General features: G+C 41.0%; 1 protein-coding gene across 2 annotated transcripts in view; it reads right to left on the reverse strand.

Annotated features, from left to right (window-relative positions):
* sema4ba (sema domain, immunoglobulin domain (Ig), transmembrane domain (TM) and short cytoplasmic domain, (semaphorin) 4Ba) overlaps window positions 1-25948 on the reverse strand; it is a 51718-nt gene extending 25770 nt beyond the window's left edge. The window contains exons 1-2 of one of the 2 annotated variants that reach the window (XM_086208968.1): window positions 25571-25948; window positions 24117-24218 (exon numbers count right to left, since the gene is read on the reverse strand). The gene's annotated coding sequence lies outside the window, so the exon portion shown is untranslated. Of the gene's footprint in view, window positions 1-16859; window positions 17226-24116; window positions 24219-25570 lie in introns of those variants that run through there. The other variant, XM_086208967.1, reaches the window with a different exon arrangement.
* Window positions 25949-27350: the final 1402 nt, after the last annotated feature.

Here is a 27350-nt window from a genome sequence, read left to right on the forward strand (position 1 = left end):
CACAGACATGATAGTGTGCTCTGGCTATGGATGATACTCGCCCGTCTCTCCATCTATGATCTCCTCTGAAGTCTCTAGAATTTCTCTCCCCTCCAGCAACATATCAGATTGACAGGAAGGATGGTGAAGCAAATGTTATTTATTCATCTACGTGATATATCAATCGAGCGCATTTTAATGAAAGTCATCATTGTGCATTCCACAAGTGAATGAATCATGCGGCTTTCCTTATAATAATGGCCTCGACTTGAAGATTATAGATAGTCTTATCCAAAGAGTCTCGCGGACGACCACAGTAAATACGTTCATAAGTAAAAGTGCTTTCCTCCGCCAAGTGGACTACCAGGATACGCACTATGATCGTACTGTATATCATCAAAAGCTGTTCAGAAGTTTTCTTTCCAACTGTAAAAAAAACAAGTTTTCTGGATCCTAGCGATCCAGAACACAATCTCTTGATACTTAACTCTGTAATCATATCGCTGTGTGTTCAGGGTTATTTGCTGAAATGTAGACATTATGAAATGAAAGTTAGTTGGCACAAAAAAAATTGCCAGTATTTAATTGATGGTTAATATTTATCTACTCATCAACCAAGTGATAAATTTAACGGTCCGTGCAGTGAAAGTAGTTACGTGAACAGAAAGTGAGGTTCTTAAAAATCAAGCGATAAGACCTGAGTGACCACAGAAGGAGAACTGACTCATCAACTGGGATAAGAAAGAAACTTGAAACTAGAAGCTTAGAAGCTTTCAGAAAATAGCAAATCACGAAGTAAAATTTGCCTTCCGGTAAAAATCAGTTTGTTGGGCGTCTTATAAGTTACAGTAAATGTCACAAAAGAGGAAATAAGCAAAGGCAGAGGAATTCCCTGCACTCCAGTCTCCAGTCATTTCCTGTAATACAGCTGCTGCTATACAGTAAAAATAGCACTGTATATCAGGACTATAGAATGACAGCACAACTTATAGTGAAAGTTATAAATAGAAGCAGTGCGTGTGCTGCTGAAACAGGTGGCACCACCATTAGCATTTGCCACTCCAGCATAGTACGGCGGGGTCAGGGCTCCCTGGATTCCTCCCACTGCCTGTTGACTGGAGAAGTCCTGCAGGATAAATACGACCCACTGGCATGCCTGTCATCTAAGAAAGCCACACATACGTCACACCCGTCACACAACCCGGGTCACATGCTCCCAGATGCGGCCTTTGACCTGCGATCTGCCCCCTTGACACCCTCTGAAGGACTCTCAGATGTGTTTAATGGCGTACACCTGCACATACGAGCGGAGGGCGGCTCATTAAAAGGGAGTGAAGTGTTGATGTCGTAGTGCAGGCCCAACTACTCATGCAGATATTAAGATCTATGATGGAAGTTTGAGAGTATTTCTGTTCAAGCTTAAGAATCAGGTCACAGTGATTCATGATGACGCAATAGCAGGGATTTGAAGGTTCTCCCCTCATTTTGTGCTCATTAAGTTGACATATCTGGTATTTTTCTCTCAAGAGGAAAGACGCCAGCTTTGAAAAAGGTTTAAAATCTATTGAGCCAAGTGTTTTCTCTCTGGAGGTTTGTGCAGAACTCAGAACAGGTTCACACCTGGAAACTAGTCGACTCATATGAGCCGTGTTTACTTGTCATGGAAATTTTGAGCGCAAGAAAAGAAAATGCAAATGTTCCCATAAAGTGTTGTAATAAACTAGGCTAGGCAATGCATACTTCCATTTAAAGAAGGTAAAGGCAACATTACACATTGGCAGTCACAAGCAGTCCTGTAACGGCAGCCGTTAGTCACGTTACATTCTACCCGGAGACACAGACGAAGTTTGGGAATACCAAGCTGCTCAGTCATGTGAGTCCATCACCTTTGGTTCTGTGCACTCTTTGTGTGTTTTTTTTTCTGTATTTTGCCATTTCCTTTAATCTTTTTTTAATACTTACACGCTGGAGGGAATATAAGTTGCATTTAATAAAAACAAGAGACATTAATACACTTCCAAGTTGAAGTGTTACTTTCCGATATTAATTAACACTAAACTAGCATTGTGAAAAGATCAGAAGGAGGTTGTAGCCATTTACTTTAAAACTGTGTGTGTGTGTGTATGTGTGTGTGTGTGTGCGCGCGCGCACGTGTACTTACTGTAGCCCATTTTACACAAAACATGAGGTTTTAAGTGTTGCTATCTACAGTACAGATACGAGAGTGGTACTGAGCTTCAAACTCTCAGCAGGGAAGCAACAATGCACATTTGATATGTTTCAACTTTATTTACTAATTCCTTTTTTAAACCAAAATAAAAAAATTCAGGAATTTTACACAAACTGAGAAATGGATTGACAGATGGCGCAAGAGTTCCCAGTTAAATTAAAAAAAAATTAAGTTGGTATTTCTGATTGCAGTCACAAGAAATCCTGGGTCTGTCCTGCTCAATCCATTTTCAGTCCAATCCCCAGACCCGGCTAAGAGTAATTAATGGCTCATTTCTCCCTGAGTGAACTATACAGCAGTAATTATGACCATATGCTATTCCAAAGACTTTTAATTGCCCATTAAAATCTTATTAAACTATTGAACAGAGATAGGGGACATTTTGAACTTTGGGTTCAGGGGAGTTAAATTCATCAAGCTTGCGTCTCCTTTGGGGCTTGTGACACACGGTCAGAGGTTGTGAATATTATCACAAGTGCTGACTTCTTAAAACATCCTGAATTTGAAGCAGTCATATTGATAGATTAATGTAATATATGGCTGTGAAATGAATGAGCATATTTCATCACCTCTATCTTTGAAACCTGTACAAGTGCCTAAATCAACCAGTTCTCAGAAATGAAAATATTCCTAATGATATTCCATTTCATTCCATTTCCCCTCTGAGCAAATTTCCATAACAGATGTGGAGCCAGCAGAAGCAGCTTGCTGATGAAATGTAAAAGAGCTGCGCTAAGTCTGTCGTCGGACCTGCTATCACTATCAGGGCTGGAGTGGGCGAAAGAGGAGCAGCAGGAGCTCCACACTAGACTGAAAAGTACTTTAATATACCAGGAGGGTAAAAGGACAAAGAGAGGAAAGCTGCCTTTCCTTTATAATTAAGGTGATATTTCTGGTAATTTCATCAAATGATATTTCTTTTGGTCGTAAACGCACACAAGAATTTGCCACGCTCCCAAGAAACGTTACGCATTGTGGCCAATCGTGCTTTTACATAATCTGTAGATGCTGAAAAGGGCAACATTTAATTTGAACGAGCCCCCAGAAACTACCCCTTTACATCATTTAACTACATCAGCATTTATTTTTAAATTGTATGTCATCTAAACAAGCTAGTGCTTCATATTTCAAAATTCCAAATCAACGGGGGGCAGCATACTACCAGAAAGTTGTTGTCCACCTCTGACGTCAGACACAAAATGCTAACTTCCTTATGAAGTTGATTAACTCTGAATTTACAGCAGCAGTGACGTCTACACAAGCTTTGAGTATTGACTGAAAAAAATGAGATTGCTGTCTCAATCAGCCGCAGAGTGGCTGGCTTGTAGTTGTGTTTCCATTAATGGAATAAAGTAGAAAATTAAAGATTGATTGAAAGTGGAAACAAAAGAGCCCCCCCAACATCTTCCCTTTACACTACCAGTCATGGATTTGTGAGCGTAGTCAAGAGCAAAAAAACATTTGACTCAATAAATATCTGTTATTCATTCTGTTGGTTGACTTACATACAGTTGTTTTCCATTTTAAGCCTCTGGCATGATCGGTAACCATTCCTCATCTTGGCTTAACGTATGCTCTTTCATAGAGTTCTCATAACTTTCAAGCAGCAACAAGCACTCTACCAGGAGAGGCAATTTCCCTTAGTAAACATACACAACTGTAGTTAAACCAACAACAGCAAAAATACCACGGAAACTGGAGGCTGAGGAGTGCAGGTTATAATTCTCTCACTGTGTACTGACATGAATGTGACTGAATATCACTGACCACATCGCTGCAGATGAGCCAACGATAGAGAAACTTCTACCAAGCAACACAAGCGTGGCCTCCGAGCTCTGCCTGCACCAATGCTACACTTCATTTATTGGTGGAAAACCACCTGAGAGTAACTAATCTCACCAGACAAATACTAGACTCAATGGGCTCTTTACTAGCGTGGCTTTATGCCCTTTTTGTTCCTGGCACAAGAGTAAAGTCTTCCTGTCAAAACACATCATAGAGGGCATAAACCTGGATTACGACTATTCATGTGCTGTCATTAATAAACCCTCGAATGTGGCAGATAGAGAGAGAGACAGACAGACAGACAGACAGACAGACAGACAGACAGACAGAGAGAGCAGAAGTTTGTGCCTCTCTTTTGTACGCACCCTACAGTTCAATCCAGTGTAAGCCGATCCAATTTTAGGAGGCAGAAATGACCTATTTCTTTTCTACTGTCTGTTTTAGTGTTGTCACACCCTTTACTGAGAAGCGGAACAGCCTCATCTCTGACTTGTACACTCTGATACTACCTTCGGACCCAAATTAACAATTTCCACTGGCCAACAAAAATCACTGACGACAAATTAGTCCTGCTTTTGCATGAACACTTAGAGAACATTCCACATTCCCACATCTCCTTCCTGTTCGACCTGAAACATGACTGGCATCTTGTCACTGTGGTAAATTGAATGTTTTGTTGCTGATTAAGTGCTCGGCTTTCAGTTGATGTGTCCTTAAAGAGTTTAACTGCCATCCGTGTGACAAAAACTCCAGTAATACTATTGAGTGATTGATGTGTGTACATGTCTACCACACCTGACCAAGACTGGAATCCCTCATGTCTCCGTTTGATTATTGCTTACTTAGTTTGTGATGCTATTTCAGTTCATGTAATCAGAAAATGCTGTTTACATGTAAAAGTCTTATTCAGAGTATTATAATATTGGAGCGGGGGGGGGGGGCAGTGCAATGTACTAGAACATACCTTGCAGCCTATGAATGGGAATATGAATATTATTTTCTATGAGCCAAATTTTAATCAAAATATTGTCTTATTGAGAATAGAGTGTACAGTGTGATTGTAGTGTGAACATGGTAACTGAAGCAGCAGGATACCGTGACATTACATCGCTAATGTGGGTCACGCTCGCTCTAAAAATGCTGGTTCTTTCATTTCTAATAAATCAATATGAGACCCAAATTTCCAAAACTATTAAGATAGATATTTTCAAGTCAACACAACTTCTTACATAAGTGTTTCCAGCACTGTTTGTTGCAAGAACTCTTGTCAGATCTGTTTAACATACCAAAAAATTGCTCTTATTTAACATCGGGTTTGGCTCAGTTCTCCTTGACAGTGGCATATGGTGCCTGCTAGTGTATATGCTTTATTTCTTCTTTTATTAGTACGTCTTTGATCATGAACCATTAACATGCTTCTTTGGCATATGCAGTATGTGAATACTGTCAAGATATTACATGATTCCCGTGGTCAGACACTGAAACGATATTGACAATGACAAAACAATTGTATCTGTAAGAACTGATCCGCGTCCCCAAGAGAGAGACCGTCTCCTTCTCTGGGTCAGATAATATGTCTGGACTTTTGCTGCAACAGCAAAAGTCAGTAGAATTCTATAGGTCATCCCTGCTGCGCCGTACGCCACAAATGTTTATATGAAAATACAAACACATACTAGAACAAGTATTAATCACGAAATGAACAAGAGCACAAGTACTCAGTGCTGCTGATACTGGGGATTTCTCCGTAAGAGACAAACGCTGTACATCATACTTATTTCCTTTTATAAATAAATTTTCATTATCATAGGTAGAATTTACTGTATTATTTTCTCTGCACAGTCCAGAGAAATTAAATCAAACGAGGGTGAGGGTGACATTACTGAGAACGTTCCTGTGTCTACCTAATCAACTGAGGAGGAAAAACAAAACCTTGTTCTTTGTGGAGAAGCACAGATGAAGTTGTCATGGAATTCCAGTAAGAAAATGTCTTTCCATTCTCTCTTTTTTCCCATTTCACACACAGAGGATCCACTTTTAGAATCAGTAATAGTTTTTGTCCTGACTTCACACTAACCTTAAAGAATTTAGTCGTTTACATTCTATTAGGACACTCCAATGCCCCAACTTTTATATTTTAGACTCAGAGAGGAATTTCTTTGGCTCTATTAAACCAGGACCAACTTCAGCACACTTCTGGGCACCTTTAGGTCTGTTGTGCTTTAATTTTGACAAGCCAACACAAGAGTAACCATATACAATCCTTTCAAGTAAAAGCATCACATTCAAAAGCATATTTTAGGAACGAAATAAAAATACACAGTATATAATAGCGCTCAGCTCACTGTTTGGGATATGGGAGGCCTGTGTTTTCATGAAGGGTCATGTGTCTGCCAGACTCAGGTGAGATGCTGTAAGTAGGTCAGGCCTGTTGAAACATTCACTCCCATTTTCAATGTCTCCACTTGTTTACCAAATAAATCTGTCTGCTTTTGCTGGAGTGAAATATTGACCCTGATAAAGCGAGTGCTGATAACCTGGGGCCCTTTTTCTCACTTTGTGTTTACCTTCACTAACCTGATTAGCACCAGCAGGTATGTGCACAATTCAAAACAACAGTATGCTGAAGTACTTCTTCACCCACATTGTGCACTGTTTAGACTGTGTACTTTAAATATATGCACAGTATGTATCAAAAATGTTTGTACAGCCTCTTTTTCATGACTAAAAAAAAACAGGCCAACATGGGAATAGGTCTCAATGACATGGCTTTCAATTCATTCACAAGGCTTTCAAACCCAGGTTAAATGACCTAGCAGTAAATTATTGGAGAAAACAAACTAGTGTGAATGTGATCAGACCACTTCTGGCAAGATGCTATGACACGAGTAACATCTGGAACTTCTTTGCCTTCCTGAATTCGAGCAGAGCTCTGACATGTTTCAGTCGGCTTTGAATTTGAAAAACAGACGGGAGTAAAAGATACGAAATAGAACAGAACTCATTTAGATGCAATGGGAAAAGGGTTAATCAGCTTTTCAGAGTGAGTTTATCCACATAAAAAAACAACAGCATATGTACGGGTCAGTGCTGTGGAAAAAGGGAACAAGAGTAAGTGGCGTTTAACTAACTGATATCAATTTCTGCCTCAACAGATGGAGGGAATTTGTCATATCGGTGGTGCACCTGTGTACCTGTCAAGATGGTGTCAAGATTCAAGAAATGAAACAAGACCGATGTCGGCTAAAACTGAGTTTTTGGACAGAGGGGCACTTCACATGCTCTCTCTCTCACTGTCTGTCTCTCTCTCTCCCTCTCTCGATCGTCCGCCATAGTGCTGGTGTAATCTAATAAGTACCCTTAAAAGTACAGAGCTCATTATTTAGCCCTTTAATGATAAGATTGTGCTAAATTGAAAATAATTACAAAATAAATCAAGACCGTTGCAAGTATTTCAAAAACACAACTGATTTGAGAAAAAATAACATTTAAGCAGAACTATTCTGCAACTCTTAATAGCACTCGGACAATGAGAAATATCCTGCATTCAAATTTGCTGCCATGTTCATTCGTGGACCATTCAATCACTAACAATGCATTGAAATATTTATTCTCTTTGAAATTGATTAGGCTGGTGTGGCATCCATGAAAGGCTGTAAACAAAACAGCATGGCTGTTCTCCCTTGACATCCACAGCAAGAAGCTGCGCGCATTCCAGTAGCTTAGAGGCTTAGACAGAAGCTCAGGCTATAGGCCACTGGGCAACAAGCAGAACACATCCATCACTGTGTAAGGCCGATAAAAGGCTCAGAATATCCACTTCTCCACATGTCCATCAACGATACAAACCACAGACCCGCCTCAAATATAGCTCAGGAGATTGTTGAGTCCACAGCGCATCGTTGCTGCTCTGAGGCTATAACTTTCCATCACTAATGGATTAATACATGAATCACAGCAGCAATTACAAGGATCTTGTACTGTAACTTCCATTAAGTCTCATAAAAGCAGGTTCAATTTCACAGGCTCAGTTTTTCACTGTGAGATTTTGGTCTGACAGAGAAAAAAAATGGTGAGAATCAGGTTGGACTAGTATAGAGGATGTGACTCAGTGCTGCTTGTGAAAACATTGTAAACCAGAATACTTATGAAAGGGAGTTTTTCACAAACTTGAGTAATATCAGATGTTTCCAGAGCAGCTGACATGCGTCATGTTCAGGGTTAACTCTTTTGATAATCAGAAGCAACAATCTTTGAATGACGTGTTGGTCCTAGCAGGTGCTATCGGGTTCGCGTTCATGCTTCGGATATCTTTTGTACAGCCTATTCAAAATGACACCTTTCAAAAGTGCTTAAATGTTCTCCGAAAAGTCAGATGGCGGGAAACAGGTCACATTTTGAGCTTGATAACGAGGGGAATTCAAAATACAATTCCTAGTGAAAAGGCCTAATCAAGCTTCAAGAGTGGGGAGAACAAGTATGGGGATGTCTGCAGTTGCTTAATCACACTCAACAATCCTCCATCCTCCTCCTTGTCTTCTTTATTTCACAGATAGACCACATTAAAATATCTTGGTGGGAGCAGGCCGTCCCCTTTATGCAGGGTCTGCGAGTAGGGCAGCTGCCCCCCACACACGGTGACCTTGCTTAGTAAAGATCAATAATAGGCTGCGCATTCCTTGATAGTCCTTGGTATCCCAGTCATCCAAGCCATCTTGTGAATCGTTAAACACGCTGATATTTGGGGTAAATTCCAATCATTGACCACCAACATCCTAGACGACCGGATTTGACCTGTGAGGGCGGCGTATCAGGAAAACCATACGGGGGCAGATGACTTCTTGTCACTCAAGAGTTAATGCAGTCACTCAAGGGCACGTTTGTCAAACCACCATTTCAAGTTGAATTCCACATGTTTATACTTCAAATTTTCCCTGTGCAGGGCTTGGAACACAACAATATTATGGGGCCCACATTGATCCCGAGGCTAGATGATTTAATGGCTGGCTGACTATTTAACCCGACAAGCATAATAACGGGATTAGCAAACCTATCAGATGACAGCGTTCAGTGTGCTTGGCTGCAGGTATGTGGGCAGATATCTGATATCACATGATTTGTTAATCACTGATGAGCAAATGAATTTGATCATTCAAGGAAGTTTGAAACAAATATGTACATACAGAGAAATTTGCACTTCTACTTGTGAAGTTTTTCCTCTGCTAAAACGCTCACTTAAGAGATTGCACTTCAAAAAGGACCCTCGAAGCTCATGTAGCTCTTTGTTAGCAGTGAAAAGCCCACTCTTGTGTGGGTTTTGAGATGCAATCAGAATCCTGACACGTCCATGCAGCACTCCAACCCCCACAGCTGGAGGCATGTAGGTGGGAGCTGATGTCACGGACAGATGGAGGTGAAATGATCTGTTACTAGAAAGCTGAGCCTCCTCACTGTGGTATTAGAGCTCGTAGCACGTCCTCAGACATCTTCACCTACTTTCAGAACTTTGAGACAATTCATTATGTTGCTGCCACAGAGAGAGAGAGAGCAAGAGAGAGAGAGAGAGAGTACCAAATGATGACTAGGAACTATACAAACTATAAATGGAACTAAGGGTCAAGGATATGCGTATTGATATTAGTATAAAAAGGTGAAAAAGTTGTAGAAGAAAACACATCTGCAAAGCTGAAGTATCTCAAAGTTACTTGCCATAATCCCAAGAGGCTGCTGTGCAGTTTACTTTGTGCTCCACGGGGCAATCCATCACACTATTTATAAACTCTAAAATGTAAGGACACTGACATGACCCAAGGGCAGGGACAATATCAACAGGCTTGCTTTGACTGCATCACAAAATTCACGAGAAGGGAAGAATCCGCTCTGACAACATTAAAAACACATGACTACGTAAAATGGGCCTGAGCTTTATTCTTTGAAAGCTCAATTATGATGCTATTACTGTGACCATTCCTTCTCAGCATGAGTGTTATAGGGTACAATACTTCCGGGTATTTCTTCAGAACTGCTGGAGAATGTTCCATGAAATCTGAGCATGTCACGACTGCATAACCTTCGGGTTTAATAAGCGCGTAATCATCTCAAATCCAGACACAAAATTTCTAACAGCAGTGGGCTCAAGACATGTAATTTATTCTTCTTTACTCATTACTTCCTAACAACACTGATATGTTACACTGCTCAATATTTTACCTGTCTGTTAAACCCTGTCTTGTTAAAATTACTACTTCCTCCTTAAAAATTAGAATTTGCACCAATATGATCTCATAGAAATACATAAAATATCCCCATTGAAATTGTATTTGTTACACTACACGTTACTGAATAAACTAACTTTCTCTGCCAAGCAGGCATATGTGTGTTTGTTTACAGAGAATCTAAAAAACATACTGAACAGATTTTGATTATAAATCAACCGTGATTAACGCTCAACATCCTGGATCATGAAGACTGTTCTAGGCCGGTTGAGGAGGCAGTTATCGATGTCTTTAATGAATTCCCAACAGAGTTTTGAAGTTCATGTGAATTGGTTGAAAGATGAACATTTTGGTTTCTACAAATTAAAAAAAAAAGCATATTTTAATGTTTGTTGAGGCTATTTGGTACATAAGAGGGATAAATATTACCTAGACTTCAGTTATATATGTTTTTATATGGTAAATAGTTCTTGTTAAAGTTCCTGCTGATGATATGGCTCCTGTTCTGGACTGATGAACCAGCATTCCCATTGTTGGCGGTTGAGCTGAGTGGGATTAATGATGCAATGTTCATACTCTGCATCCACATAGCCTGTCTGGCACAGGTGAGCACTCTCTGTAAACGGGGCAGTAAGACACTTGTTGAAATGTATTGTGTGTAATTGGGAAACATGTATCCCTTCCATGCGACCTAAACTGCTAAGACCCATTGACCACACCAACGCTGCGCCAAGGGAAAGGAAAAACCTCAACAATGTTAGTTTAAACTGCACCTGCATGCTGAGCAGCTTCACCCCTCCAGATGTCTGGAGGCCCTGCTGGAGCCGGCAGCTCACACATCTATAACTGTCTCCTCAACCGGCCAGACTCTGGTGGATAACTGCCAGAACGAAAGCAGAGATGCAGCGCTCTGAGCCCTGCAGCCACTCTCACTGCGCAAAAAGTGCTGAAAGAGGCCATACGATGTCTTGTGCTGTGTCTTAAAATATCACGTCTTCTATCCAAACTGATGAATTATTCAAACAGCGCTATCTACTGTGCCTCTCACCTAAAACATCTGCCCTGCCAGCCTGTCTGCCAGGTCTTAAGTCCGCTGCCGTCCTGTGGTCCCTGTTCCATTTAAGCCTCTTTTCTATCTCTACTTCCATCGCTCACAGTAGAAGTATATAGAATTGAGAAGAAGAGATTACGTTCGTGTGTGAAGAAGGGATCGCTCTCTACATGGAGTTCAGATGCTGAACAACCTGACATGAACTTCAGATGAAGCGTAGTGAAACCTCTAGCGTCACACTCAGCACTCAGCTAACTCAAGACAGGTTTTACCTGCATCTGGTCTTGTGCAGCCTTTAAGTTTAGGAGGAAAACGGGTGAAACATTCCAACTCTGACCCGCAACGCACGTGCAGGGGAGACACAAAAAAGAGGCTTTGGAAGAGGACTTCCCCCAAACAGCTCTAGTTTCCTAGGCTAAAAAAATTTGAATGGAATTTAGAATGCGCTTTTCCTTAATAAAGTGGTACAAAGAGACATTTACAAGAAGCAAAATGTAAACTATTTAAGCCTCAAAAATTTTATGTAGTGAATAACAATGACATAATTTATATTTTAAACTGCATCAAACTGCAAACGTACACGATCGGCCATGTCTGCGATACATGTCCGTGATCGATACATGAATTCTAAAAAGAATTAAGAGGGAACACGTAGCTTATTATGACAGTTTACAAGGATTTAATTTTTAAATTCAGTTCATTTCAATTCTGGTTTTTAAGTTTTTCAAAGAAATCCTTCATCTGATGCTTTCCATATTTATTAAAAAAAAAATCAGTTCTTTCATATCAAATTTCCCCAGCTATTCGTTCAATTTGATTTCCAAAGCCTCAGTTATTCTGAGGTTTGCAGGTAGCACTTATTATTGCTTACTTGTTTTTTTTGTGATTTTTCTGCGTTTGCTGCAGTTCCTCCTCAGTCGGAACCTCTGATGCTTCAGTTTCTGTCACATTCTGCATTCTGAATTAACGATCATCAGACTCCATATTCTGTGTCCACTAACTTAAGCTGTGGGTTCACTCTCAAGTTTGTTTTTATGGTTAAATCCGATATCAAGAGGGTCCTTTGCGGTCACGAGTGAATCACATGATATTTCTACACTGAAAACATGGGTTTGCTGCTTTGACCACTATTATCCTCGTTGGTATTACAACCCTGAATTGTGCAATCCTTTTTTTTCCACACACTTTCACAGTTTGCACGCATCTAGTTTTGCACACACAAACTTTTAGACCATCAGAGTAAAGAGTGTCTATTTCACAGGTGCACGCACGCGCGCACACACACGCACACGCACACACACACACACACACACACACACACCACTGCACTGTTTACCGATCTTAGCTGAGCATGAAACAACTATAAACAAGCGCTACTCCTCTGCCCCCCTCATTCAAACATCTCTCATGTGAAAATTTCAGGATGTCTGACAGAGAAACATGTGACCGTCTCAGCTCGACTCATATTCATACACGCTTAGTGAGCAATAATTTGGAGGGAAAAGTCAAATCTAGCGAATGTAAATATGATATATCTCCTCACACCTCAGGACAGAATGGTAGTGTACAGTAATAGCAAAAGAAAGTGCAGCGTGTTTACAGTGAGGCGACTGTGATCAGAGAGGAATGTCTGAAAGGGTCAGTAGCACCATTAGCAAAGGAAAGGGCACAACCAGGAATGCTCCAGGATATCAAATCACAGCAGTGGGGGGAGGGGCGGCTGCCAAACAAGGCTCAGAAGGTTAGAAGCTGATTCCATTCATCAGACATACTCTCGTACTCACGTCCAGCAGCTCACAAACATATCTGACAGCTAACAACATGATACATGTCTGCTGCACGTGTATAATGGCCCATTATGTCTACTGTATCGGCACCAACGTTGCTCAGAGGATTAAAATAGAACTTTATTATTAAACTAGAGCAACAGGTGCGAGATGAAAGGTTATGCAAACACACCCTGAGAAGGCAATTTTGTGCTTCTCACATGTGTAAACACACTCCACATGGTGGCCCGAAGCTGTTTCACACATTTGTGTACAGATGAAATAAGTTATCTTTCTACACATGTGACATGTGAGCGTTTCGGAGGGATTTAATGAGATAAAACAAGAGAATCTCTGAGACACTTGAGCAAACACAGTGATCTGGCCCTGTTCCACGTCCGCAGTCATTTCCCACATCGTGGCACTGTGCTGGACTGGGAATAAACAAGAGGAACCCGCTGTGCTCCCAGAATGCATGTTTGCAGAGTTCCCATCAGTGAGTCCTCAGTAATAGGACTCCCTGAAGGCCCGTATTTAACCTTTAGGTTACAAGTGGCTGACCGCTCCACAGCCGTGCTTCATCCATTAACCCTTTCCTCCATCATTTTAATCAGCACAAAGAGACAAATAAAAGACATCGGATCAAATCACAGGACCCTGGCGGTTGTGTGATATGGCAGCGACTAAATGAGGCTTCTGGGAAACTGTCAACTGCTGTTTAATGTCACATTCGTGGCACCATAGATGAGAAGTCCTCAAGATGCTCGGTGAAAAAAAACAAAAGGGAAATCATAACATCAACAGTTTCATGTCAACAGACAAACTCCATCTGGTATTAGGCCGCTCACATCTTTCTTTAAGACTTTTTTCTATAGATATAAAAAACCTAAAAAGAGCAGTCTGACACTTGTTTCCATGGTAACAATTGGTGACACCTGGTGACATACGGCATCAAATTCCAAAAAAACAACAACATCAAAACAAACCATGGCTCATAAATAGTGGTTTTCCAACATGATAAAAAAAAGAATATACTACAGCACATTTTTGTTCAACCAAAGAAACTTTCTTGATGAAGACTGACAAGGTAGCAGAAATATGGAGTTTAACCACAGCCGCTGACCTTCAAGCCCTCACTGCACTGAGATTTTATCTCACTAAATTTCCCCAGTATCTCAAACTCTTTTCTGTCAGAATAGTCAGAGCTCACCGGGATGAAGGGGTTGCTCGGTCAGCTATGTTTTCGTGTTTGAAAAAAAAAGCAAAAAAAAAGCCTTAAAAGCCTATAATTCATGCAAATCAAGAATTAGATGGCTTGTGCAACTGTTGAATTTAAACAGAAGTTTTAGCATTTCTATTCATTAGGGAAAATCCATCTTTGCTCAGTCTGCCCTTGAGATGTGAGTATAGACTGAGAAATAACTTTAAAGGTGCAGTGTGTAGAATTTCAAACGTATTATTGGCAGAAATGCACGCTATCATTGTTTACCGTTTCCTTTAGCTTCATGTCACCTGAAACCTAAAACTGATATAGTTCATTAGTTATTTATTTCTTGGTCCTCTTCCATGAAGCCCTCCATTTTATATTTGCAGAAAACCAAAAGAGACGGATAATGACTATCACATTTTCTATGGGTAAGCACTTGCTTTGGCTCCTCCTCTTTTGTCTTTTGTTACATTGTTTTGTTACAGTTTTGGTTTGGCCAGTGATAACTTATTCAAACTCAGTCTTCTGTAAACTTTGGGTTTGTTTTGCACACTTGTTTGAGATAATACATTTTGATAAGTGAACAGGAATTATCCTGCAGCACACCGGACAAATGCATGCATTATGAATTACATTAACAGTGTGTAGCGCAGTTTATACAGCAAAAAATCTCTAGAATTATGCACTTTCATCTTTTAGGACACAATATATGATCAGAACTTTGATTCAGATGAGCTCCTGTCCTTTAGCCTGTTTTACACTACTCTCTCTCTCTCTCTCTCTCTCTCTCTCTATCGCTCACACACATGAACACACACACACACACACACACAGACACACACACATTTTCACACGGTGACAGACAAAACCTGACTATATAAACAGATGAAGAAAGAGAATCAGAGTAGCTTAATGCTGAGAAAATGCCCTTGGGACATGCTGACAAAATGGAAACATGTGCATATGGGGCCAGCATAGGGGACTAAGCTGTGATAAAACAATCTGACGCAGTATGATTTATTCCTTCTTTGTCTTTTTTTCTCCTTCTGAACAGATTTAGCAAGCTGCAACAGGCCTCACTGCTTTGAGCTACGATGCAACACAGAAGCATAATTTTATCTTTTTGCTTATATTCCTTTCAACATGCTTGATGCAGAGCAGCGCTACAACGATATATTTTCACTCTTCAAACAACTGTTTGCAGTTAAACTCTGCCTGCACCACTGAGTGAACACAGAAGTAACTATCAACATGTCACGGGATATATTTTCATGAACTCTAGGCATCGATATATAACAGGCACCATGCTTTACCAACCAGCCAAAGCTTTTCTGACAGCATCATACAGGCAGCTCATTGTCAAGGCCGCCGGCATCCAGAATGCAACTGCCAGCTGTTTTCTTTGTGGATCAAACCAAAAGAAAACAGCAGGGCCAAGGTCAGCACAGACAGGCTTTTCTCCTGCAGCAGACAGAGGAATCTACGAGGGCATCAAACAAAAACTCTCTGTCACTAACCAGATAGCTGCGTTGATTATTCCACCCTCTTGTGGAGTAATCAGACATTCTCAAAAATTCATGATGGCCTGTATTTATTATAGCTCTTGTTGTCGATAATTTGAGGATCTGTGTTAAAGCTTGAGAATTATCTTTCATGTCCAGCTGCTCTGTTAGCGTAGGCTAAACAGACTTTGAGTCCAGCTGTCCTCTGGGGATGAACTCGTATATAAGATGTCACTGATGCTGATTTTCCTTCTGGAAACACACATGCATGATGGAAAAAACACATCTTCTTTGAGTACAGTATAGTTTCCTTGATGAGCTCTTCAGGTAACAGGTAGTCAAGCTTGGTTTGTCCTCTTTTACACTTTCAACAAACTTTTCCATTTTAAATTTTTACTCATTAACTACCACCCACTCATCAAACAATTTGGCATTAATCCCGTCTGTGCTAGCAGCTGCATGTAGGCGAGAAATTTGAATTTTACACAATAACTAGTGATGCTTCTGTCTTGTGGCTGCCAGTGTCACATTTTGAACCCCTTCCCAGTGTTATGACCAGAAAAAATCTACTCAACTGGAGCTAAACCATCACATAAACCCACACTGAGACAACCACAATTTTGTGTCGATATTGATATTTACTCTAGGCTCTCCCATCATCAGCTTGTCTGCACTCTCTGGCAGAGAGCGCACATCAGTCCACAGCCATCATTGAGACACACACACACACACACACACACACACACACTAGCCTCAAAATAAAAGCACACCCAGGTTAATAGCTGTGTTTCCAAAGTAAATGAGTCAAAGAGCACCATCTCTTAATACCAGGGTAGCTCCTTCACATAATCACCCACCGATACAAGCAGGAGATACACATAAACACATTCACAAGCCTGCACTCAGACTAATGCCCCCCTCCCTCCTCCCCAGACCTCATGATAAAGCTCCACTAGAGAGGGCAAAGGGCTGCTTTATGTCACCTCACACCCTCTTCTCCCTTTAGAGACAAAACTAACAACAACCACCCACATAACCATAAAAAGTTTATAATCCTCTAACAGGGACATGACTGGTTAGCTTGGCATCATTTCAATAGGTAACCAGAGCTGCAGCGTACTCACATCAATGATTCATGCAGGCACGGCACGCACACTTAATGAACACAAGGTCTCTGTAACACTTGACTGGTGTCCCACTCCCCCAAAATTCCCCCTTCAGACTTGAAAGAAGGTTTCTCTCAGGTGGTAGGCGGAATGATTCCTCCCTCCTACAGGATGCGTGAAAAAGAAAAATCCAGAGAAATGGCAGCGCTTGAAGCTCTGGTGGATGACAGCTCCGACTGTGCAGGTCCACACTCTCCCCTCAGCCTGACACTGTGTTGTAGTACAGCCTGCTGCTGCCTCTGGCCTATCCACTCACTGGAGCCCCGCCCACTACACACAGTCACAGACAGAGGAGGGAGGAGCGGAGAGGAGGAGGAGGAGGAGGCGCACACCTACGGCATCTGGACTCATTTATGACTTGAACTGCCACTGTGTTTAACAATCACTATTTGTAGTATTTAATCTTCACTGTATTTTCATATGATAATGATTGATGCACAAACAGCCTGCTGGAGGACCTGAGGCCAGCAGGGAATGTTTTTAAAAAACAATTTATGATTGAGGGTTTTTTTTTTTATCCTAGTTCTTAGTGGAATTCTATTTATTTTTCTCATCTATTTAGTTTTTGAATTTTACTTTTGTTGCACTTTTTTACTCTACTTTTGACATTTGCTACTTTCAGTTTAACTCTGTTATTTCTGATTTCAATCAGTTAAATATGTCTATGCCTTTTAATGGTTTTGTTTTTAAGTCCGTGTTATGTTGACCTTCCCTCATTTTATACATGACTTCATTTGATAATTTTATCCTTTTGATGCACTTAGTATCTTATGAATATACTACAAATTCTAACTGTAGTATTTTACTTACTCTGCGTGATTGATTGATTTTATTTTTAAATGTATGTTATATTTTGTAGCGAGTTCTAGAGCGGTAATTATGTTTTGGTGTGTAAGTTATACAATACAATTGGGATGATTTTCTTTACAACTCACATCATGAAAGTAAATATCCTTAAAAAAAATCCACTAAGATTAAATATGTTGTTTTTTTTTTCAATGATTACATGGGCAGCTCTCTATAGCTCAGAGCAATGAGGTTATTTTGGCTTTTTCCCCCCCTTTTCAATCCACATCAGTTTCTGTTTCTTTTTACTTTTGGGGGAAATTACAGGTAGCTTGTACAAAATCAGCACTTCAAGTTTACACAGAAATATTTATCCAACATACAACACATGCAGCCTCAAAGAGAGAAAAAGTCATAATCAAGTTAAATGTATCCTCGGAGCTATGTTTTTTATCTCTCCTGTGAATTTATTATGAATTGCAAATGTTTGATTCTCAGCCAGCTGCTTTGATCGACTTCAATGACGATAATTAGCAGTAAAATCACAACAACAAAAAAAACCCTGATCCTATAATGACAGTCATCAAGTAACTGCTCAGTGGCATCGGACAGATGAGCGTCTCCAAAGTCTTTGACGTAATTAGAAATGATTAAATCAGACCAGCTTCCTATTTTTCTGATACTGAATATATCAATCAAGGATGTGACCACAATAGAAACGTGAACAGTCCATTGACGCCGAGGGATGGGTGACAGTCCATACCCCCCCCTCCCCCCCCCCCCAAGTGCAAAAAAGATGAGATCCACAAATGAGTTGTGAAAACCAGAGTTGCCGGTCTGCTGACAAAGCTGAGTCATCCTCACCATTTCATCCACATGCAGGTGCATACTTGTGTAGTGCTCAGCTAGAGAGGAGACCAGCGGGTCACCTGATGGTTTCATGCATATGAACGTGATCTGAGTCATTTTAGCCTTGCAGGCTCCAGATTTCAACCTAGTAGGACAAGATTTCTGATTGGCAAAGTGAGTCTTCCTCCCCTCCCTGGGGTTTGGCGGCCTTGGAGAGTCACAGCTCACTGAAACTGTCCTAGTTGCTTGCAGTGGCCAAACGCATTACTCAGAAAATATATGTTGTTTTTTCAAGTAATTATCACAGTACTTTTTTTTTTTTTAATTGAAAATAGTCATTTATCTGACACGTTGAACTTGCAATTAAATGTGACTTTTCAGATCTGACAAATCTATTCATTTATCTGTTTTCTTTTGAAATTGTGTCTGTATGGAGGCAAAATGTGTAAATATTGGTGAGCAGCACAACTCAGTACCTTCATTTAACTCTAAAACAAGAATTTCCAACCTCCCCTCTGTTGAATCTGTCAAACTTTTGAAATAAAACAGAGGTGGTGCTTTAATGTCTTTCACATTTAACAAATTAAACTGGTTATATGTCCCCAAACAATTGCTGTGTTTCCGTTTGGATATGCACAGAGGAAGACAGAGGTTGGGAATACCCGGGAGATCAGCTGCTCAGTCACGTGATTTCAATTATGTTTGAAAAAGAAGTTTCCATCTCATTTTTTTTGTGTGCGTGTGCGTGTATGTGTGTGTGTGGGGGGGGGGGGGCAAAAAAGGAAAAAAAAACGCTCCTCAAATAAGTGTGAATGAACATAAAACTAATGTGGAAGTCACAATGACTTCATGTAACTGTCAATGCTGAATGCAACGGAGCTCTGCTATATTACAAAGCCAGCGAGGGAAGTTGTGAGAGACACTTCTCAGGTCCTCAAAATACAACAGAGGGGATGTAATAAAATCTCAGAGGGGTTGTTACATGAATTGAGCCAAGGAACCACATGATTTGTTGCTTGGATCTGAAATGTACTGACAAAACCTTTTCTGTGCTGGTTAATAAATCTTAGACATGGCATGCGAGTGATAGCAGGTTGTGCATATGCCAGTGGATGTAGAGAGCGTTTAAAAAGTCCTTTTCAAGTGAAGTGTTACCGAAGAACTTCACATGCCTTCTCCAAAAATATTTCCAGGGTAAATAGATAGAAGTGTAACATAGCGGGGTGTTGAGACTGGGACGCCTGCTTCTAAAATAGCAGATGCTAATTATACATTTTAGGCAACTGCTAAGGAGGGAGATGCAAAGCCAAGTTGAGGAGCTGAGATTCTCAGTGTATTTGTGCAGAGTCAAGACACAGCACACAGTCACCTGAGATGGACTCAGGCCATAGTAGGGATCATTGCCCTGCTTTAGTGACACACCCCTCTTTGAGTGTGACCACCTGCCACTGCCACGCACACCAACTTTTGTAAACAATCCATAGAGCACAGAGCAGACGTCTAAACATGTGGCCCAGAGCGCCAACACACACCAAGCCTGGCCTTTTTCATGGCCTGTGACCCCGTTAATGTGGCTGCTCTCAAAATGTCGCTTTACATTGCCTCTATTCAGCATGACTTCCACACAAAGAACACCCCCCTACACGTGCGCGTGCACACACACACACACACACACACACACACACACACACACACACACACACACACACACACACAGCAATTACAATTAGACACCCTAACAGTGGTTGGAAATGGTTAACATTTGAACGTGAGCCATACTACAAGCTTTTGTGCCTCAGATGGACCACATGAACATCCTGGTTTGATGACTCTCTGGAGTAGGTTTCACACAGCTGCCAGAAGTGCTGACAGGTCGTTCTATACCAATGAATAACAGTACAGGAATTACAGCGCTGCGATAAGACCCCCTGTTTCACATATTAGCTTGATGGAAACACTTGAGATAGAAGCACTGGGCTACTTAAAGTCACAGAGGCTGAAGAGTGAGTGGCTCTCAGCTTCAAAAGTAGGGCTGAACAGTTCATCGACATTTTATCAAAACTGCAATATGGATTTGTTACATACTTTTCTTTTTTAAATCTGCTTTTCCAGCTTCAGAATTATGCAAAAACTTCTGGGACAATCATCCCGCTTTGAATCCGGTGTGTTTTTTATAAAGTTTTAAAGTTTTGGCATTATTTCCACACATTTAGGATGTTCCTTCATTGACAACTTATTTTCCTTCTCTTTCTTCATTATTATTATTGCTGTAAATTAATGGAAAACTGAACATGCGGTTCAATTTATAAACTATTTTAATGTTTTTGTCATTCTTTAGTTTACTAGGCTGTGCTCCAAAAAAAAAAAAAAAAGCCACAACACGGAGAATTTAAAATGTTTATTTCACCTCTGTAAAACTGCTACATGTGCATCTAACAAGTGGTCAGCAGTTGGATGGAACGCAGGCGGCCATGGTGAGCACTTACTTCAAGCATCTGTTCAATGCTAACGAAAGAAAGGAAAATCCAAGTAAACAAACTACTTCTGAGTTTTACATCACGGTCATAACAAGGACTTTCTTTGTCCTCGCACCACTTACACGCATCCTTTGGTTCAGGCTTAAGATGTATTATGTATGTTATTACTTGCATGAAGTCTCGTCCTCAGAGAGAAACTTTAATAAAGCTAAAGAGATCTGATACTGTTTTGCAGTCTCACTTCCAGCATTTCATTAAAGTTACGTGACGTTTAGGCAGAAATAAATAAATAAAATGGAAGTTGTTTTTTTTTTTTTTTTACTTTGTTAACAGATACATTTTTGAGGTTGAGTTTTAGTTTCTCTCTGGGATGCATTCACAAGAAATGTGTTCATGCACATGGCAGCTATTTTGATAATCAATGAATAATTTAAGCAATTCTTCTAGCAAAATTCCCCCGAAATCCCCTGTTCCAGTTCCTCAACTTTTTCAGCTTTTCCTTTCCGCTGCTGTGTTTGCTCAGTGATCTTTCGCCCAGGAATGGATGATGGTTTCTTTTAAACCATTTTTCACATGAGATGATGCATCGGAAGCAACATTTGAAGAAAGATCCCTCCAACAAGGTCAATTCAAAAGCCGTTTTGAAAAAGTGAAATGTCTCTGCCAATGTCACACCTTTCCTTGACGTTTTTTCAAAACGGTCCCAGTCAGTTCAGTAAGTGAATCTTGTAAACAGACAGACATCAATAGTAACTGACGCTGATGTAAACAAACTCAAGTATCAGCTTCAGTCCGACGTGAAAGGTTACAAAAAAATTGGAAATTCGGTCATTATGTACTCACCCTGATGCTGATGGATTGTCAGGTAAAGTGTTTTTTAAATCAACAACACACTGCTGGAGATTCCCAGGTAAGAGCATTGCAAACCCCCCCCCCACCATTGACTCCATGTTTTTAGCCTCTTGAAAACCACAGTATCCTGGCTGGAAGCTCCAGGCGACTGTGAGCAGGGAGGCTAAAAACATGGCGTCTGGTATTTTTCCAAACAACTTGGCATATTGCGGCTTCAGGGCACTTGAAATACTTCAGATGAGCAGCATGGAGGAATTTGATTTTTTTTTTTTTTTTTGTATGTTTAAAAGCGGGCTGCACGGTGGTGCAGTGGTTAGCACTGTGGCCTCACAGCAAGAAGGTTCCGGGTTCGAGTCCCGGCTCGGGCACGGGATCTTTCTGTGTGGAGTCTCCATATTCTCCCCGTGTCTGTGTGGGTTCTCTCTGGTACTCCGGCTTCCTCCCACAGTCCAAAAACATACAATTGGGGACGAGGCTGATTGATTCTCTAAATTGACCGTAGGTATGAATGTGAGTGTGAATGGTTGTTCGTCTCTCTATGTTGGCCCTGCGATGGACTGGCGACCTGTCCAGGGTGAACCCCGCCTCTCGCCTGTTGACGCTGGGATAGGCTCCAGCCCCCCCGCGACCCTTAATGTGTAGGAATAAGCGGAAGATGACGATGGATGGATGGATGTTTAAAAGCTGGTCAACTTTCACTTCAGTTGTTTGGGAGATTCCTGCAACACTTTACCTGTGGAATTCCAGAATTCATTTGAGTGTTTTGTTGACTAAAAAACTGAAAATCCATCAGCATGAGGGTGAGTGGACTGCATTTTCATATTTAAATCATTGTTTGTCTGTTGAATATATTCAACAAATAAACAATTTAATTTACAGCTTCAATCGAAATTGTTTCCTGTTACAATGTTGAATAAACTGTCCAGGAGGCTGAAATGGCACAGTCAACAGAGGAGAATGACTCCCTTTGGCTGTGACTTGACCAGGATTTTGGACAGTGTGCCGAGCAAATGACCAATCACACTAATTTCAGATTACCTGGTGTATGAGGGACCTTTAGCTTTTTCATGTCTGTTTGAGGGCAATATTAAAAAAAATCACTCTGATGACACAACCAAAAGCATTAGCCCACCACCAGTGACACAGCGGGTCTCCGGCCAAGCTGGTTTCTGGGACGAGTGCCCTCTGATAGGCAGGTGATGCCAATGAACAATTCCTGGTATGTTTCTGTGTGTGTGTGTGTGTGTGCGTGTGTGTGTGTGTGTGTGTGTGTCTGTGTCTGTGTGTGTGTTTGTGTGCGTGCATGCATGCAATCTTTTCAACTATGTGACTCACCTCAGGTCCTTTCATTAGACTGCTGCATACATGATAATTTGCTCTGTGTCACCATCTCTATCTATTACTCACCAAACTGAAACCACAACTGGATTTCCCAACACTCCCAGTCACATGTTCACTGCATCAGCATATGCTACATGTTACTAATCACGTCACGCTCTCTTAGGGTGCTTGAGCAACATTTCCCCTTCAATCCCCCTGTGTTTATCTTAAAAAGAGACACGCATTTGATGATCAAGGTAGTTTTGACTGCCAAACTATTAATTGGAATAACGATTTGCTAAACCAAGGTCGCTGGCTCGGCTCCAAAGCAAAGAGAAAGCCAAGAGCAAGAGGAACAGCTCGGATGCTCGTCAGGTGGCCCACCACGTCCATGGCAGCAGCTCAACTTTCCTGTGTTTTCTATATCAGATCCCCTCCCCCACACATCACGACCACATACAGTAATGTCCAGCTCCGCTCCTTCTTTTATCATAGCAACAAATTTGATTCAGCAGTCCAACAATTTCTATGTAACTTTCAAAGCTTAAATAGCTGCATCAAGGAGCCAATATGACCAGTTTCCCTGCCATTTATGCTGTTGCATTCCTTTCATGATGTTAAAGCCGCAACAACAAGGAGATTAAAACGATAAATTAACACGACAGCTTCCAGTGAGACTTTACTGCTTTTATTTCTGCTTTACAGTAGCTTTGGGTGGTTGGTCAAACAAAATCATGACTTATAATCATTTATAGACCACGACATTCGTTGACAAGACATTATATTGAAGTAATTATTTGTGAAGAGCTTGATGTTTTAGGGGTGGGGCCAAGAGCAAAAAAAATAAAAAAGACATGGACTTCCTTCCAGTGTTCAGATTTCTGATTGCAAAGACATGCAAGTTAGGTTAATTAGCAAAACTTTCACCTACCTCTCGTCCAAGCTCCAACTTGCCAGGAATGAGCAGAAAAAGCTAATTGATGGATGGATATTGCCCAGTACTAGTCAGCAGAAGCTCCGCCACCGTTTGGACCTGGTCAGAGGTGAATTAAGAGCAGATTTACTCTCATATAACCAAACACAAAAAAAACAAGAGGGAGTATTGATTCATATCTCTTTAAAAATATGGTTAGAAAACCCCATCGGATATCAAATACAAAGCCAAAGATCATTTTCACCCTGATATCTGAATCTCTGTGGTGACATCACATCTTTAAGGTGACGGAGGTGAAGATGATGAGCTCTTTCAGTTTGGACCATCTAATAATTACCGACTTGTAGTGGCCGCATTGTCTATTTTTTCATCAAATGGAGAATAATCGGTTCTGTACTCACTGTGTCCTGTAGATCAATTACCTTGACTGTAAACATGCCCCCTCCCCCATGGAGGAATTTGAAAATGACCCCAAGAGTCCCGCATGGTTTCCCTTCCAATTCTGCAGAATACACCCTCATCCCAAAGCACTAATGAGATTGTTGTTTAGATGTAAGTCAAGTGGAACAAAGAGGAGTTGAAGAGACTCTGAGAAATTAGAATGTATTATACCTCATCAGATGAATGGATGGTATGAAACCAAACAAAGTAAAACTGAGTGATGATTCAAATGCAGGGAAAATCCTGAGAATGAATAAGTTATGACCCCCATCTACATGTGGGGCAGACGAGACATAAAATATTAACTCAGCATCTGATATAGTGCAAGACTTAATGTTAAGCAACTCCTGAAAATAGCCAAACCCACTGAGGTCCTGCACCATAACTACACATCCGGTTAAGACAATGACGTTGAAGGGAAAGTGTTTGACTCAGCATCAACATAAGATAAATAATCTCTCATATCAGAAGCAGTCAAACACCTGCATGCCAATAACACCCAGCGCATCATTCATCTCGCCTAGAAGACTGTGTGTACACGCCCAGTTTTTGTACTGTGGGAAAAATTTTAAAAATACAAACATATGTTTCAAGTTAAGTGTGTTTGAAAATTAATTGACATGTGTGGATAAAAGCAAAAATCTGATCATTCAGGAAACACTGACAGAAGTACATAAAAAGCCTTGCAAATCTCCAATTAAATATGCATATGTGAGAAGAGATGACTTCACTCTAAAGGTGATTGTAGTGTACCACAAGACATGCTGAATTACCTCTAAGCCAGCATGTCTCATCTTTACCATGGAAACCACCACCATACTCCAGTACATGCACGCACACCGGGAGAGCAATTCCCATGGCATCCGGCGCCGTGGCGACAAGAAGCTTTCAGCGACCACACCAATTTACTCACAGCTATAACTGGACACTCAGTCAACCTTCTGTTCATCTCTTCTCTTCTTCCTCTTTTGCAAAAAAAAAAAATCTTTTGTGTGAGGTGGAAGTCTTACCTTTTTTATAAGAGGAGGTCTTGCAGTGTTCAGTAGGAGCGGCTCTCAGTCGAGTGGTGACAGAGGAGGAAAAAGAAGCTCTGCAGGGATCCCGAGAGATGCCCAGGGATGCGGCTGAACCGGCACCGCACGCATGCATCCACCACCACTATCACCACCAGTGAGAGCAGCAGCTGTAGCAGATCGGAAGGGGAGGGGAATTAAAAAAAAAAAAAAAGGAGCAGGAGAGGGGGTTGCTCTATCATCAGCAGGAACATTACATCATAGGCTGCCTCAGTGGAAGGGTGGGAGAGGAGTGGACGGAGGAAAGGAGGTGCTCCTGTAGCAACGCTCTCTCTGTCACTGTTGAGCTCCTTTTAGTGCAAGTCTGAATCCAAATGTAATATTTATGATCTGATAACTGTAAAATGCCCTCAGTGGTTACAGCCAGACCAATGCATTAATTAGATCAGCTGTTTTTAAATGTGTATCATCTCTGGGGGTTGTTGTCTCAATAGATATAATACAATGTTCACTGTAATGTGGTTTATCCCTTAAGGGCATGTGTGTGTGCGTGTGTATGTCCAGGGCATTGGACTCCTCATAATGTCTGTTCTGTGTAGTAATTCGATTGCGTGACCAGCGCTTGCTTTCCAGTGCTCACAAAGCATGCTGATATTCAACCTCTGAAAAAGGTCATGGGAGATTCCTTGCGACAGTTGCAAGTGGACCGGTGCAATTGTTTGGGCTTCACATCTGCTCACAATGACTCCATTTCAACTTGGCTGTCACCGCAAATTTGTAAGAAAATGCTGCGTGAATACATCGAAGCTTTGAGCACATCTGGGAGGCAGCGCCTGACCGTAATGGCACAGATTTTAATGGACGCCTCCTCCCAGCGGTCATCTGTTAACCAGCTACACAGTGCATGACTGACATCACCGACGATACTCAAACGCAGTGGTTAGTCACAACCGTATGATCAAGACAACTCCTAACGAACACAAACACACACTCTCATGTAGGTGCGTGCTGTCAAAGGGAGGAAAACAAACACGTTCTGTTAAGTGTTTTGAGTTGTTGTGAGCACAATGCAAAGATCTGTCTCATTTAGGCTCGACACACTGAGTTGCTGCAGAATGAAGCATTGGAGCAAACAAATAACTACTAATACCCACTACCCAGTGGCTCTTTGCTTTGATTTTACATTGGCTTATTGTTATTCTGCCAGGGGGAAGGCTTGTACCCCATTTGTCAAGCCTCTGTAAATAAATTTTTCACATATATTGCTTGAGCCATTCTCAGGACTTTTTATCAACAGTTATTTCTGGCACATGCTGTAATAAACCAACCTGAGCAGCACAGAAAGAGTCACTAGTGACGGAAATTTGTCTGAAGCAATAATAGAGTTTACATTAAAGTCACTGTGTGTCACTTTTGGTTCCGTCTTCTGGTACTGAGGCTTATTACATCAATATGTGCTCATGTCACAGGCTCCACCGTTTTCATTTCAACTGTAAAATATTGGATGAATTGTTTTGAGCATCCAACACCCACAGTAAAATGATCTGTTTCATTATCTGAATTTGACCAGTTCTTAAAAAGCCAAGAAAAAATGATTTATCGAAATTTTAGTTTGAGTCTCCGGTGCACCATGGTCCAGTAATCATCCTCCCGGCAGCGCAGGAACATCGCCACATACACAAAGACCATATAAGGTAATAATGAGAGAGTTCACCCAAAAAAGAAAATTTGCTTATGAACTTTTCAGCCTCATGCCACACTACAAACATGGCATCTG

Source organism: Aulostomus chinensis, chromosome 7 (genome assembly GCF_037954235.1).
Source record: "Aulostomus chinensis isolate RoL2024-O1b breed Wild chromosome 7, RoL_Achi_v1.0, whole genome shotgun sequence".
NCBI lineage: Eukaryota > Metazoa > Chordata > Actinopteri > Syngnathiformes > Aulostomidae > Aulostomus > Aulostomus chinensis.